Below are 13392 nucleotides of genomic sequence, written 5' to 3'. Positions count from 1 at the left end.
CCGCCACTGGTTTGACCGCCCTGAGCCACGGAACCGGATCGCCGCCACGAAGACTACAACCACCAGCATCCACCAAAAAGTGTCCGGCTCCGGGTGTCCCAAGGCCCAGGGGGTGCGTCAGAACATTTTCATCACCTTTCACAATCACCAATGGGACAAGGCAGGGATGTCCTCTGTCCCCTCTCTTATACATCCTAGTGACGGAGCACCTGCTCTCATCAATTCGCCATAACCCCAATATTAGGTGGATTGAGGTGGGAGGCACCGAGTACAAGTGCTCTCTATTTGCTGATGATGTCCTAGTATATATCAGTCAATCACATATATCCATCCCTGCTGTTATGGCTGAAATAGATCACTTTGTTACATGGTAAAATTTTAAAATCAATGCAGCGAAGTCTGAGGCCCTCGATGTCTCCCTCCCCAAATCCATATAGGATTCCATCCAGTCCAACTTTCCCTTTGCCTGGCCCTCACAGGGTATCAAATACTTAGGAATTCCTATTCATAGAGACCTCTCCCATCTATGTTATCTTAATTTTGGGCCCTTTATTGAACAATTCCATACAGACCACGGTTGGCAAGTTAGAACTGTAAGATTCACTACGTGAACCACTGGTGTTTTGTGGAAAAGCACATGTACACCGCGTTCCAAATTATTATGCAAAAAGTGTTTAGGAGTGATAAGGGAAGAATTTGTTTGTTTGTCAGTTAAACTCATTGATGGTGATGTGTGTCAGGGCTCTTTATATCACTGTAAGCAATTGCAGACACCTGTGCTAATTAGTTTGGCAGGTGTGTCCAATGAAAGGCAAGACTACTTAAGAAGGCTCTCTCACATTATTAAGCAGCCTACATTTTCTGCCAAAATGGGAAAGAAAAAGGATGTGTCGGCTGCTGAGAAGCAACAAATTGTGGAGTGTTTAGGTCAAGGCATGACTACAATCAACATTGTGCGATGATCAGGATGAAGTGTCTTGGCAATCAAGAAGTATGTAGCTGATTCACAGTACACACGTGTGCGTGCTGATAAGGGCAAATTGAGGACTCTTTCCTACAGGCAATTACGTCAGGTTGAAACAGCAGCGGCAAAAAAGCCTTGTCATAGCAGCAGACAAGTTTTTGAAGCTGCTTGTGCCTCCAACGTCCCCCGAACAACAAGATGCAGGGTCCTTCAGAGGTTTGCAGCTGTGCATATGCCATCCTGTCGACCTCCTCTATCCACTTCACACAAGCAGAAACGGCTCCAGTGGGCCAAACATTACATGAAGACTGATTTCAAAACTGTTTTGTTCACGGATGAGTGCCGTGCAGCGCTCGATGGTCCAGATGGATGGAGTGGAGGATGGCTGGTTGATGGACACCCCACGCAAACACGGCTACAGCGCCAACAAGGAGGAGGTGGAGTAATGTTTTGGGCTGGAATCATGGGGAGAGAGATTGTCGGCCCCTTTAGGATCCCTGAAGGCGCTAAAGATGAACTCCATAATGTATGTGGATTTTCTCAAACAGCACTTCCTGCCATGGTTCAAGAAGAAGAACCGTGTATTTCACAGCAAGATCATTTTTCTGCATGATAATGCACCATCTCATGCTGCACATAAAACATCTGCATCTCTGGCTGATATGGGCATAAAAGGGGACAAACTTATGGTGTGACCCCCATGCTCCCCTGACCTCTACCCCATTCAGAACCTTTGGAGCATCATTAAAAGGAGTGTCTATGATGGCGGGAGGCAGTTCACATCTAAGCAACAGCTCTGGGAGGGTATTCTGTCCTCATGCAAAACAATTGAAGCAGAAACCATCCAAAACCTGACAAATTCAATGGACGAGAGAGTTCAGAAGCTCCTTTCGAACAAGGGGTCCTATGTGAAAATGTAACATCACCTAGAATAAAGTTTTGAGTTGAAAACTGTTTGATTTCAGTTTCTAACAACCTGCTAATGCTTATAATTTCAAAAATGACCATTTTTTTGGTCTTTATTAAAATGAAAAGGTTGATCGAAAAGTTTGGGGGATCTAAGAGTGTGGCAACCCAGTAGTCATGATTACTTCGAATTCTGACAATATGAGGGTCATGCTGCAGGTAGTGCAGCAAGAAGGCACTTATGTGTCTTGCGCATCTCGGAGCCCCAAAATTATTTTCCGGGCTAGATGCAGCTAAAAATTATTTTTAATTTTAAATCTGGTGAAGCTTATTATAGATGGCCTAATAGGATCAGTGCTGCACACTGCTACAAAGCCCAAATTATTTTCCAGTCAAGATACAGATAAACATGATTAGTAATTTGAAAGCTTAAAACGGTTGGTAGGGTGATTTTAACCAATCATCAAGCTTTTACTCTCCCCAGGATGACACAGGGGTAGAAAAGTCGTTTCGGATCCATGATTTGTTCATCTTTATGAACGTGAGTCTGTCTACATTATCAGTGGAGAGCCGCGTGCGCTTATCTGTCAGCACACCACCAGCAGCGCTCAACACACGTTCAGACAGAACGCTGGCTGCGGGGCATGACAGGATCTCCAAGGCGTAAGTGGCTAGCTCCGGCCATTTATCCAGATTGGAAGCCCAAAAAGAGCAAGGGTCCAGTGACACAGTCGTGGCTTCAATGTTTACTTGGAGATACTCCTGTACCATCGTCTCTAGGCGTTGACTATGTGTCAGACTTCTTGTCTCCTGTGGCCTTGCAAAGGATGGGCTAAAAAAGTGGTGAAATGATTCCGCAAAATTGATGTTACCAGCAGATACTGTGGTTCTGTTACGGTTTGAGTGCTGAACACTTGACGGTCCCACGGTTGGCAAGTTGGAACTGTGAGATTCACTACGTGCACCACTGGTATTTTGTGGAAAAGCACATGTAAGATTCTGCAACAGTCTCTGCTGATACTCCTGCATGCGTGCATCCCTTTCTATGGCAGGAATAATTTCTGCAAATTTACTTTTGTACCGGGGATCTAACAGTGTGGCAACCCAGTAGTCAGGATTATTTCTAATTCTCACAATTCGAGGGTCATGTTGCAGGTAGTGCAGCAAGAAGGCACTCATGTGTGTTGCGCATCCAGGAGCACCAAGTCCCTGTTGTGTTGGTGGCGAGGTAACAATCATGCTTCCTTCCTCTGTCCTCTCCCCCCAACCTCGCACAACAGAAATGTGATCAAGGTCTCTCTCATCTGATGAGTCTTCCATCAGTTCGTCCTCCACTTCTTCCTGGGCTCCTGCACCTTCCTCACTAGTTTGGCTGCTACCATGCGCCCTGGTAAAACCATCTCCCCCACCCTCACATGCCTGCCGCCTTGGTGCTGCCGACCGTCTGGACCTTGCAGATGTTAGCCCTTCCGCATACAACTCCTCCTCCTCTACTTCCTCCACCTCCTCTTGTGCCACCACCTGACTCCGAATTCTGTTTAACATGTGCTCCAGCATGTAAATCACCGGAATAGTCATGCTGATAATGGCATCGTCAGCACTAAACATCTTCGTCGCCATTTCAAAACTGTGCAGAAGGGTGCATAGGTTCCTGATCTGAGACCACTCCTCCAGCGTGATTTGCCCCACCTCTGAATCTCGTTGGCCCAGGCTATACGTCAGAACGTATTGCACCAGGGCTTGTCGGTGCTGCCACAGTCGCTGCAACATGTGCAGAGTTGAATTCCACCGGGTAGGCACATCGCATTTTAGCCGGTGAAGTGGCAGGCCCAACGACTTCTGTAGAGATGTAAGTCGCTGAGCTGCGGGATGCGAACGGCGGAAGTGAGCACACAGCGACCGTGCCCTCTGCAGAAGGCCATCTAGTCTGGGATAGTGGGCTAAAAATTGCTGGACAACCAGGTTCAACACGTGAGCCATACAAGGCACGTGTGTGACATTGCCCCGGCGAAGGGCCGCACCCAGGTTTGCAGCATTGTCGCACACGGCCTTCCCTGGTTTCAGGTCCAGTGGAGACAACCATTCATGAAATTGGTTCTCCAGAGCTGACCACAACTCCTCAGCTGTGTGACTCACATTTCCCAGACATTTCAATGTAAAAACCGCCTGATGACGTTGAGCCCTACTGCCAGCATAGTAAGGAGGTGTGCAGGATCCCTTCTGCGCAGTTAGAAAGCTTGTGGCATGACCAGACAGGCTTTGGGTGCAGGTGGAAGACCGAGAGGAGGTTGAGGAGGCAGAAGCAGTGGAGGAACTTTGACATAAAGAGGATTGACGCACAACTCGTGGGGACGGCAAGACTTGGACAGCAGCCCCTTGTCCTGCTGTCACCATAGTTACCCAGTGCCCAGTCAGCGACATGTAACGCCCCTGTCCATGCCTACTCGTCCAAGTGTCTGTGGTGAAATGCACCCTGTCACACACAGAGTTTCTCAAAGAAGCGGTGATGTTGTGTGCGACATGCTGGTGGAGCGCAGGCACACCTTTCTTTGAGAAGTAGTGCCGACTGGGCATCTGGTACTGGGGCACTGCGACGGACATAAGGTCTCGAAAATCCTCTGTGTCCACCAGGCGGAAAGGCAGCATTTCTGTAGCCAAGAGCTTGCAGATGGTGAAATTCAACCTCTTAGCTTTCTCATGGCTAGGAGGAAATGGTCTTTTACTTGTCCACATCTGAGGGACCGAGGGCTGGCTATTGTGCTTAGACGGGGTTGATAAGGGTGTCCCCGGCAAACTGCCGGTCTGTGAGGAAGATGCAGGCGGACATGTTAGGTTGCCTTGATCCAAAGGTGGTGCTATCGATGTCGGACAGCGCTCAACACCAGCTGGTGTTACCACCTCCAAAGAAAATGATGACCTGCCAAATACGCTGGCTGTTGCGGGTAAAGAGGTGGCAGGTCTGCGCCCCAAAACAGGTGTGACTGCTGTCCCCCCAGTCACAGAGGATGAAGAGGCCGCGGATGCACAAGATATGGCAGACGGTGATTGGCCCGGCCGGCTAGGCCGCATTGTAGCACACTGAGCTTCCCACTGCAACTTATGCTTCATGTCCATGTGCCGGTTCATGCATGAAGTACTCAAACTATGTATTTTTTGGCCTCTACTTAGCTTTTGCTGACAAATGTTACAGATAACACGAGTTGGGTCATCTTTATCGATCTGAAAAAATGCCCAGGCTATGCAAGGCTTAGCACCCATGCGACCTGAAGAGCCACCACGACTTGTGGTGAGAGGCAGAGTTGTGTTTGAGGATGCAGTTGTTGACGTGCTTCCAGTACTACGTCTCTGTCCAGGAAGGCGCAACCTGACCTCGTCGTCACTAGCATCTTCCTCCACCTCCTCTGCTGACCTCATCTCTTGGCTGACTGTGGGTTGACAGTAAGTGGGATCTCCGACCTCATCATCATCACCCTGTGCGTTATCACACCCGTCGTCCTCAGAGCCAACCTGTTCCTGCCCTGACAAAAAACTAAAGTTGTCGCTCCAATCAGGTATTTGAGTCTTATCATCGTCTTCCTCATTGTCTCCACCAACAGGAGTTACAGTTTGGGAATGAGGGTCTACATTATGGTCAGAACCTTCTGCGTCTGGTCCTGGATCCGACTCATAAAGATTCTGGGCATCAGTGCAGATCATTTCCTCGTCTGGATTCACAGAAGCGCTGGAGTCGACCTCTGATTCCCAGGCTATAGTATGAGTAAACAGCTCTGCAGACTCAACCATCTGTTCTACCTCATACTCAGACGGGCAGCTGGAGATTTGGGAGCTGTGAGGAAGCAAGTGCGATTTGGGTGACACCTTTGAGGACTGGAGTATTTGTGATGTTGAAGCTGATGTGGAGGAGAGCCCACTTAAAGGAGCACTTGATATCCGTTGAAGCACCTGCTGTTTTTGTGCCTCATCTGGAATTTGTAGCGATTGGCGTGGCCGTAAGAAAGGGATCTTATCACATTGTCCGCTAAAAGAAGTAGACATTTTAGTTTGGCTGGAAGATGGTCTTTCTTCTGCACCTACCCCACGGACACAACCTTTTTTCCCCTTCCCAACACGCCTATTCCCCTTTCCACCAGCAGCAGGCCTTTTTCCACTCATTTTGGTGGTTAACTAATTCACAACTCTGGAGTTGTTTGCACAAAAAAACAATGGATGGTAACCGAGCAGAGCTCAGTGGCCAAACTGTGGTATTAGGCCAAAACTATTGGCTGGGCTAGATGCAGAAAAAAATTATATTCAATTTGCAGCCTGATGGAGGTCAGTATAGATGGACTAATAGAACAAGTCCCACACGCTGCTAGAAGCCCAAATATTTTTTCAGAGATAAATGAAGAAAAAAATTATTTTTAATTTGGAACCTGATGGAGGTCAGTATAGATGGACTAATAGACCAAGTCCCACACACTGCTAGAAGCCCAAATATTTTTTCAGAGCTAGATGCAGAAAAAAATTATTTTTAATTTGCAACCTGATGGAGGTCAGTATAGATGGACTAATAGACCAAGTCCCACACACTGCCAGAAGCCCAAATATTTTTTCAGAGCTAGATGCAGAAAAAAATTATTTTTAATTTGCAACCTGATGGAGGTCAGTATAGATGGACTAATAGACCAAGTCCCACACACTGCTAGAAGCCCAAATATTTTTTCAGAGCTAGATGCAGAAAAAAATTATTTTTTAATTTGCAACCTGATGGAGGTCAGTATAGATGGACTAATAGACCAAGTCCCACACACCGCTAGAAGCCCAAATATTTTTTCAGAGCTAGATGCAGAAAAAAATTATTTTTAATTTGCAACCTGATGGAGGTCAGTATAGATGGACTAATAGACCAAGTCCCACACACTGCTAGAAGCCCAAATATTTTTTCAGAGCTAGATGCAGAAAAAAATTATTTTTAATTTGCAACCTGATGGAGGTCAGTATAGATGGACTAATAGAACAAGTCCCACACGCTGCTAGAAGCCCAAATATTTTTTCAGAGATAAATGAAGAAAAAAATTATTTTTAATTTGCAACCTGATGGAGGTCAGTATAGATGGACTAATAGACCAAGTCCCACACACTGCTAGAAGCCCAAATATTTTTTCAGAGCTAGATGCAGAAAAAAATTATTTTTAATTTGCAACCTGATGGAGGTCAGTATAGATGGACTAATAGACCAAGTCCCACACACTGCTAGAAGCCCAAATATTTTTTCAGAGCTAGATGCAGAAAAAAATTATTTTTAATTTGCAACCTGATGGAGGTCAGTATAGATGGACTAATAGACCAAGTCCCACACACCGCTAGAAGCCCAAATATTTTTTCAGAGCTAGATGCAGAAATTTTTTTTATTCAATTTGCAACCTGATGGAGGTCAGTATAGATGGACTAATAGACCAAGTCCCACACACTGCTAGAAGCCCAAATATTTTTTCAGAGCTAGATGCAGAAATTTTTTTTATTCAATTTGCAACCTGATGGAGGTCAGTATAGATGGACTAATAGACCAAGTCCCACACACTGCTAGAAGCCCAAATATTTTTTCAGAGCTAGATGCAGAAATTTTTTTTATTCAATTTGCAACCTGATGGAGGTCAGTATAGATGGACTAATAGACCAAGTCCCACACACTGCTAGAAGCCCAAATATTTTTTCAGAGCTAGATGCAGAAAAAAATTATTTTTAATTTGCAACCTGATGGAGGTCAGTATAGATGGACTAATAGACCAAGTCCCACACACCGCTAGAAGCCCAAATATTTTTTCAGAGCTAGATGCAGAAAATTTTTTTATTCAATTTGCAACCTGATGGAGGTCAGTATAGATGGACTAATAGACCAAGTCCCACACACTGCTAGAAGCCAAAATATTTTTTCAGAGCTAGATGCAGAAATTTTTTTTATTCAATTTGCAACCTGATGGAGGTCAGTATAGATGGACTAATAGACCAAGTCCCACACACTGCTAGAAGCCCAAATATTTTTTCAGAGCTAGATGCAGAAAAAAATTATTTTTAATTTGCAACCTGATGGAGGTCAGTATAGATGGACTAATAGACCAAGTCCCACACACTGCTAGAAGCCCAAATATTTTTTCAGAGCTAGATGCAGAAAAAAATTATTTTTAATTTGCAACCTGATGGAGGTCAGTATAGATGGACTAATAGACCAAGTCCCACACACCGCTAGAAGCCCAAATATTTTTTCAGAGCTAGATGCAGAAAAAAATTATTTTTAATTTGCAACCTGATGGAGGTCAGTATAGATGGACTAATAGAATGATGCTATGCCCAAAAGATTTTACTTCACTAGGTGCAGTAAAAAAATTGGTATTCTATACACAGGTGGTATATCTTGCAACACAGATAGGCTACTCCACTGACTAACACACTCTGCAATAGGCCAAAAAGGATTAGCTTTGCTAGATTCAGCCAAATGCTGTGAAAAAAACTTGCACAGCACTGGCACAGACCTGCCTGGCAAAAACTGATAGGAACTGATGTAACCTAGTCCTGAAAAGGACTCCAATTACAATTAGTCTTTACTCCCACAATCTATCTATTTAAGAGCACAGACCTGCCTGATAAAAGTCGTAGGAAATGCTGTAAGCTAGTCCTTAAAAGGACTGCAATCACAACTATTCCCTACTCCCAAGCTATCTGTATATTTGTGCGAAAATTGGCTTGAAATTAACAAGGTATAGCGCACACAGCAACAGCGGTGCCGTCTAACACGCAGCTGCAGCAGTGAGAAAATGGTGGCGACGGGGAAAATGGCTTGGTCTTATAGGGCAAGGACATGTGACATACACTGCCAATCACACATGCCCTTGCTTGTGTGAAAAAAAGCACTTCGCTCCGTGTGTGCGCTGCTGATAGGCTGACAGATTGCACCTCCCCACTGCAAATGCGGGAAAGAGAAAAAAAAATGGAGATCTTCATTGTTCCTGCAGAGATCCATCCCCTGCCCCTCCCCCCGCCCCGCTGTACACTCAAACTGCGTATTAACATTAATTTTCATCATTACTGAGAAAAAATCCAGTTATGATTTTGGTGCACGAACAGTTATCGAACATAACCTCGAACAGCCGAATTTTTCTCAAATTGTTCGTGTTCGCCGACCGGCTCGAACACCGCCCAAAACAGCTCGAATTTGAGATTGGCGAACAGTTCGAGTAGAACAACGCTCATCTCTAGTGAAGGGTGCATTTCAGGATTCTCCCCAGGGAGTGGGTATAGGGCCTCCTGTTTCTTGCCTTTGTGTAGTAAATTTTTGACCTGCCTGGAGCTAGGCCTAACTTTGTCGCTGTCCTGCACCGGCTGGCTTTGTGGTAGGGCCTTCTCTTGGAGTACACGCTCCCAGCTAGCGGGGCCTCTGTGACTCCTGGCTCTGGTACGTATCAGCACTTGGGCAATCCTGGGACCTGAAGTCTTCCAGGGGTCTCCGGTTGTCTCCACAGGGGGGGTATACGGCCCTGTAGACGCGGATCCGGGGTCCGGTATATGCTTTCTGGGGTGAGCTTGTACAGCTCCTCTGCCCCCAATGCTACTCACTCCTTTAGCCTTTGGCCTCGCTTGAAGCTCTCACTAGGCTTTACACACTAGCGGCAGCTTGCCGCGCTTCACCGCTCTTATGGCGTCAGCACGCCTTGGCTCACTAACCTGAGCTAGGTGAGTCTGGACTGCGCTGCACTGCAGGCTAACAACTGCAGGAGCTAGAACTGGCTCTGTCCCCTGAGGTAACTCTTCTCAGACTGAGATCGACTCTTTATTCAGACCTGGACTCGCTGAACTCTCCAGAGGAACTGAACTGCCTGGCTCCACCTTCCCTATTTATATCCCGAACAGGCTCCCTCTGGTGGTCTGAGGTGGAAGGTGGAGGTGTGTGAATGCTTATGAGGGCCTCTTGTGGAGGAATCCGTCCATGCACCCTTCTAGGATCTGTGGTACCAAGCGCAGCTGGGCGCCACACTTCTCAACCAGGATTTTCCATCCGAGCACTTCCCAGAAAACCTCTCCTGAAGCCCATGTACAAAAAAGCCGACCTACAATCTGCCAGGACACATGCTGAAAGATATGAAGATTCCAGGTACTTTATACTCAAGAGTGATGAGATCAAAATAAATTTTTTTTTTGGAACTGATGGCTTCAAAACTGTATGACGTTGAAGAAGTGAGGAATACAATGAGAAGGCATGGTGTCTACAGTGAGACCTGGTGGTGGCCGTGTCCTTATGTGGGGCTGCATGAGGAGCTACATTTCATTGATGGTATCTTGAATTCACAGATGTTCTGCTCTATAGTGAAAGAAAAGATGCTGCCATCACTCTGTTCCCTTGGTAGGCCACTGTTACATTTCTGAAGAACAGGTTGACAGTGATTCTGTGGCCAAGTGTCTCCTGCTCTGAACCCAACCAAACACCTATGGGGAATTCTGTAGAGACAAGTTGTCATCGCTCCATCCGGCATCCAGGCTCTAAGAGCTCGTTATTGAAAAAGAGATAAAAGATAGATATAGTATTGTCACTAACTTATTCATTCCAGGCCTAGAAAACTTGGTGCCGTCCTTTAAAATCATGGAGGCCATACAAAATAATAGATGTAGTAGCTTTTGATGTGGGGTGTACTCATTTGTGCATCAACTAATTTGAGTAAAACTGAAGATTTTGTAATGAGAGTTATATTATTACCCTTACTTTCATGTGTTGATTACAAAAAAATGTTCTATGAAATTCAGTGTTGGCAAAATTTTAGAAATTGATCTTGTGTTCAGTGAGCTATTAAATAAAATCTTACTCATCAAAGGGGGTGTACTCATTTATGCTGAACAATGTTTACTAAACTTTATAAAACACAGTGAACATAATTACAGTTTCTTTCCTGTATGACTTCTCTCATGTTTTACAAGGTGTGATTTATGTATAAAAGATTTCCCACATTCTCAACATGAATACGGCTTCTCTCCTGTGTGAATTTTCTCGTGTGTCACAAGTTTTGATTTATATGTAAAGCATTTCTCACAGAATGAACATGAATACGGCTTCTCTCCTGTATGAATTCTCTGATGGTTAATAAGACTAAAGTTATTTGTGAACGACTTTCCACATTCTGAACATGAATACGGCTTTTCTCCTGTGTGAATTCTGTGATGTTTAACAAGATTTGATTTATCTCTAAAGCACCTTCTACATTGTAAACATGAAAAAGGTTTTTCCCCTTTGTGAATTATTTGATGTTTAACAAGGTTTGATTTACTTCCAAAACATTTCCCACATTCTGAACATGAATACGGCTTCTCTCCTGTATGAATTCTCTGATGGTTAATAAGACTCCTGTTACTCGTGAACGACTTCCCACATTCTGAACATGAATACGGCTTTTCCCCTGTATGAATTCTCTGATGTTTAACAAGGTTTGATTTCGTTCCAAAACATTTCTCACATTCCGCACATGAATACGGCTTCTCTCCTGTATGAATTTTCTGATGTCTAATAAGATCCCCTTTATCCGTGAATGATTTTCCACATTCTGAACATGAATATGGCTTTTCTCCTGTGTGAATTCTCTCATGTAGAAGAAATTGTGATTTATATGTAAAGCATTTCCCACATTGTGAACAGGAGTATGGCTTTTCTCCTTTGTGTTTTCTGTGTGTTGAAAAATCTGAGCTTTTTGTAAATTGCTTGTCACACTGAAATCTTGAATCTACTTTGCCACCTGGACTTTTGGTAATAATGTGAGATTGCTCAGGAGATGATTCCTCATGATCAGGAGGATTATAAGAAAGTGAAGTGCTGTGAAGTCCAGGAGGTGCAGGAAGGGTGATGAGGTTTCCTCCATTAGAGTGCTTCATGATATCTTCTTTTTTACAATTTAGTGATGAAGCGTTATTCTCACAAGGATTTCCTATCAGGATGAAAGATAGATTAGATGTGATTTTTTTCTTCAACACAAAAGAGATTTCTGAATGTATTTTCTGGATGTCACAATGAAGACCCTCGTCAGTGAAAGTACCGGGAATAAGGAGGACAACTACATGCCATAACATTAACACAATGACGGGTAAAGTGAATGACACTTATAAACTGATGACATTGGCACAAGTCAGGGGTGGCAGAGATTAGACAGCAAATAGACAGTTCTTAAAGGGAACCTGTCATCAGGATTTACCCCTTAATGTACCACCAGTGCCATTTCACTCTCTCAAGCTTCGTCTCATGCCCTTAGTATAGAAAAGAGTCCACGCAATTAAAGAAGTTGTCCACTACTAAATGGCCACAATGTAATTAACCCGTTGAGAGATTTTTTCTAATTACCTAGCTTTGTCTTTATTGGCTGTGAGCGGCGCTATCGCTGGCCACTACAGGCATCACGCGACCCCCGGCTGCAGCCGGCTCTTGCTTCCCCTGATGTCACGTCAAGTGAGGCGTGACTCGGTGATGCGATTCCCGCGGTGGACGCCGGGCTGTGGGTGGGGTTTCCCCGTTTGTCACACCCAGCATCCACCGCGCACTTTCCCAATGAATGCAAGGTAATTGTGATTCACAAAATGTTATACAATTGAACGGTGAAGAAAAAAAAAATTACATTTTTACCACTATAGTGTTATTTTAGCCCCAGATTTTACATTTTCACAAGGGAAAATGGGTAAAAATGACCACATAATTTTATACAATTTCTGCTGAACGGGGCAATACCCCATATGTGGCTGTACTGTACTGCTTAGCCACATGGCGAGACTCCGGAGGGACGGAGCGCTATTTGACTCTTGGAAAACACGCTGTTCTACTAAAGTTTGCAAACTCCATATACAGAGCCCCTAAGTGGCAGAAGAGCCGAATCCCTCCTCAAGTGACGCCATTTTAGAAATTACACCCCTATGGAAATGTATCTACAGGTGTAGTGATGAATTTGACTCCATGGGTGCTTTCCAGAAACGAGCAGTAATGGATGTTGCGAAGTGAAAATGCAAATATTTCATTATAGTGGCCAGTACATTGTAGTGCCCGGTACATTGTAGTGACCTTACGTTGTAGTGCCCAGTACATGATTCCCAGCTAGTGCTTTCTGGAGAAATAAATTGGCTCTCCCCGCTACAGTAATGCCAAACATGTGGATGGTAAATGCACACGGTGGGGCTCAGGAGGAGATTTGGGAGCGCAGATGTCACTGGATTTCTTTAAGTGGGAGCCAAGTCACTTTTCCAGAGCCTTTGTGCTACCAGTGATATGGACACCCCCTATATTACTGTTTACAGATGATGAACCTGAGTGGGGACTTGTTTTTTTGTGGGTTGAGTAGAAGCTCTTAATGGTGGCATTCTGGGGTACAAAACATTTTGGAGCATATTTATCCTGTGCTGTACGCTAAACACTTACAGTGGGTACGGGAAGTATTCAGACCCCTTTAAAAATTTTCACTCTTTGTTTCATTGCAGTCATTTGGTAAATTCTAAAAAGTTCATTTATTTTTCTCATTAAAGTCCAC

General features: G+C 44.6%; 1 pseudogene; it reads right to left on the bottom strand.

Moving 5' to 3' along the window:
* LOC141153153 (uncharacterized) overlaps positions 1 to 13392 on the bottom strand; it is a 211748-nt pseudogene that overhangs the window by 93265 nt on the left and 105091 nt on the right.

Source organism: Phyllobates terribilis, unplaced genomic scaffold (genome assembly GCF_046119375.1).
Source record: "Phyllobates terribilis strain yellow unplaced genomic scaffold, ASM4611937v1 Scaffold_1__5_contigs__length_1240528914, whole genome shotgun sequence".
NCBI classification, from domain to species: Eukaryota; Metazoa; Chordata; class Amphibia; order Anura; family Dendrobatidae; genus Phyllobates; species Phyllobates terribilis.
This window is presented reverse-complemented; position numbering and strand designations above follow the sequence as displayed.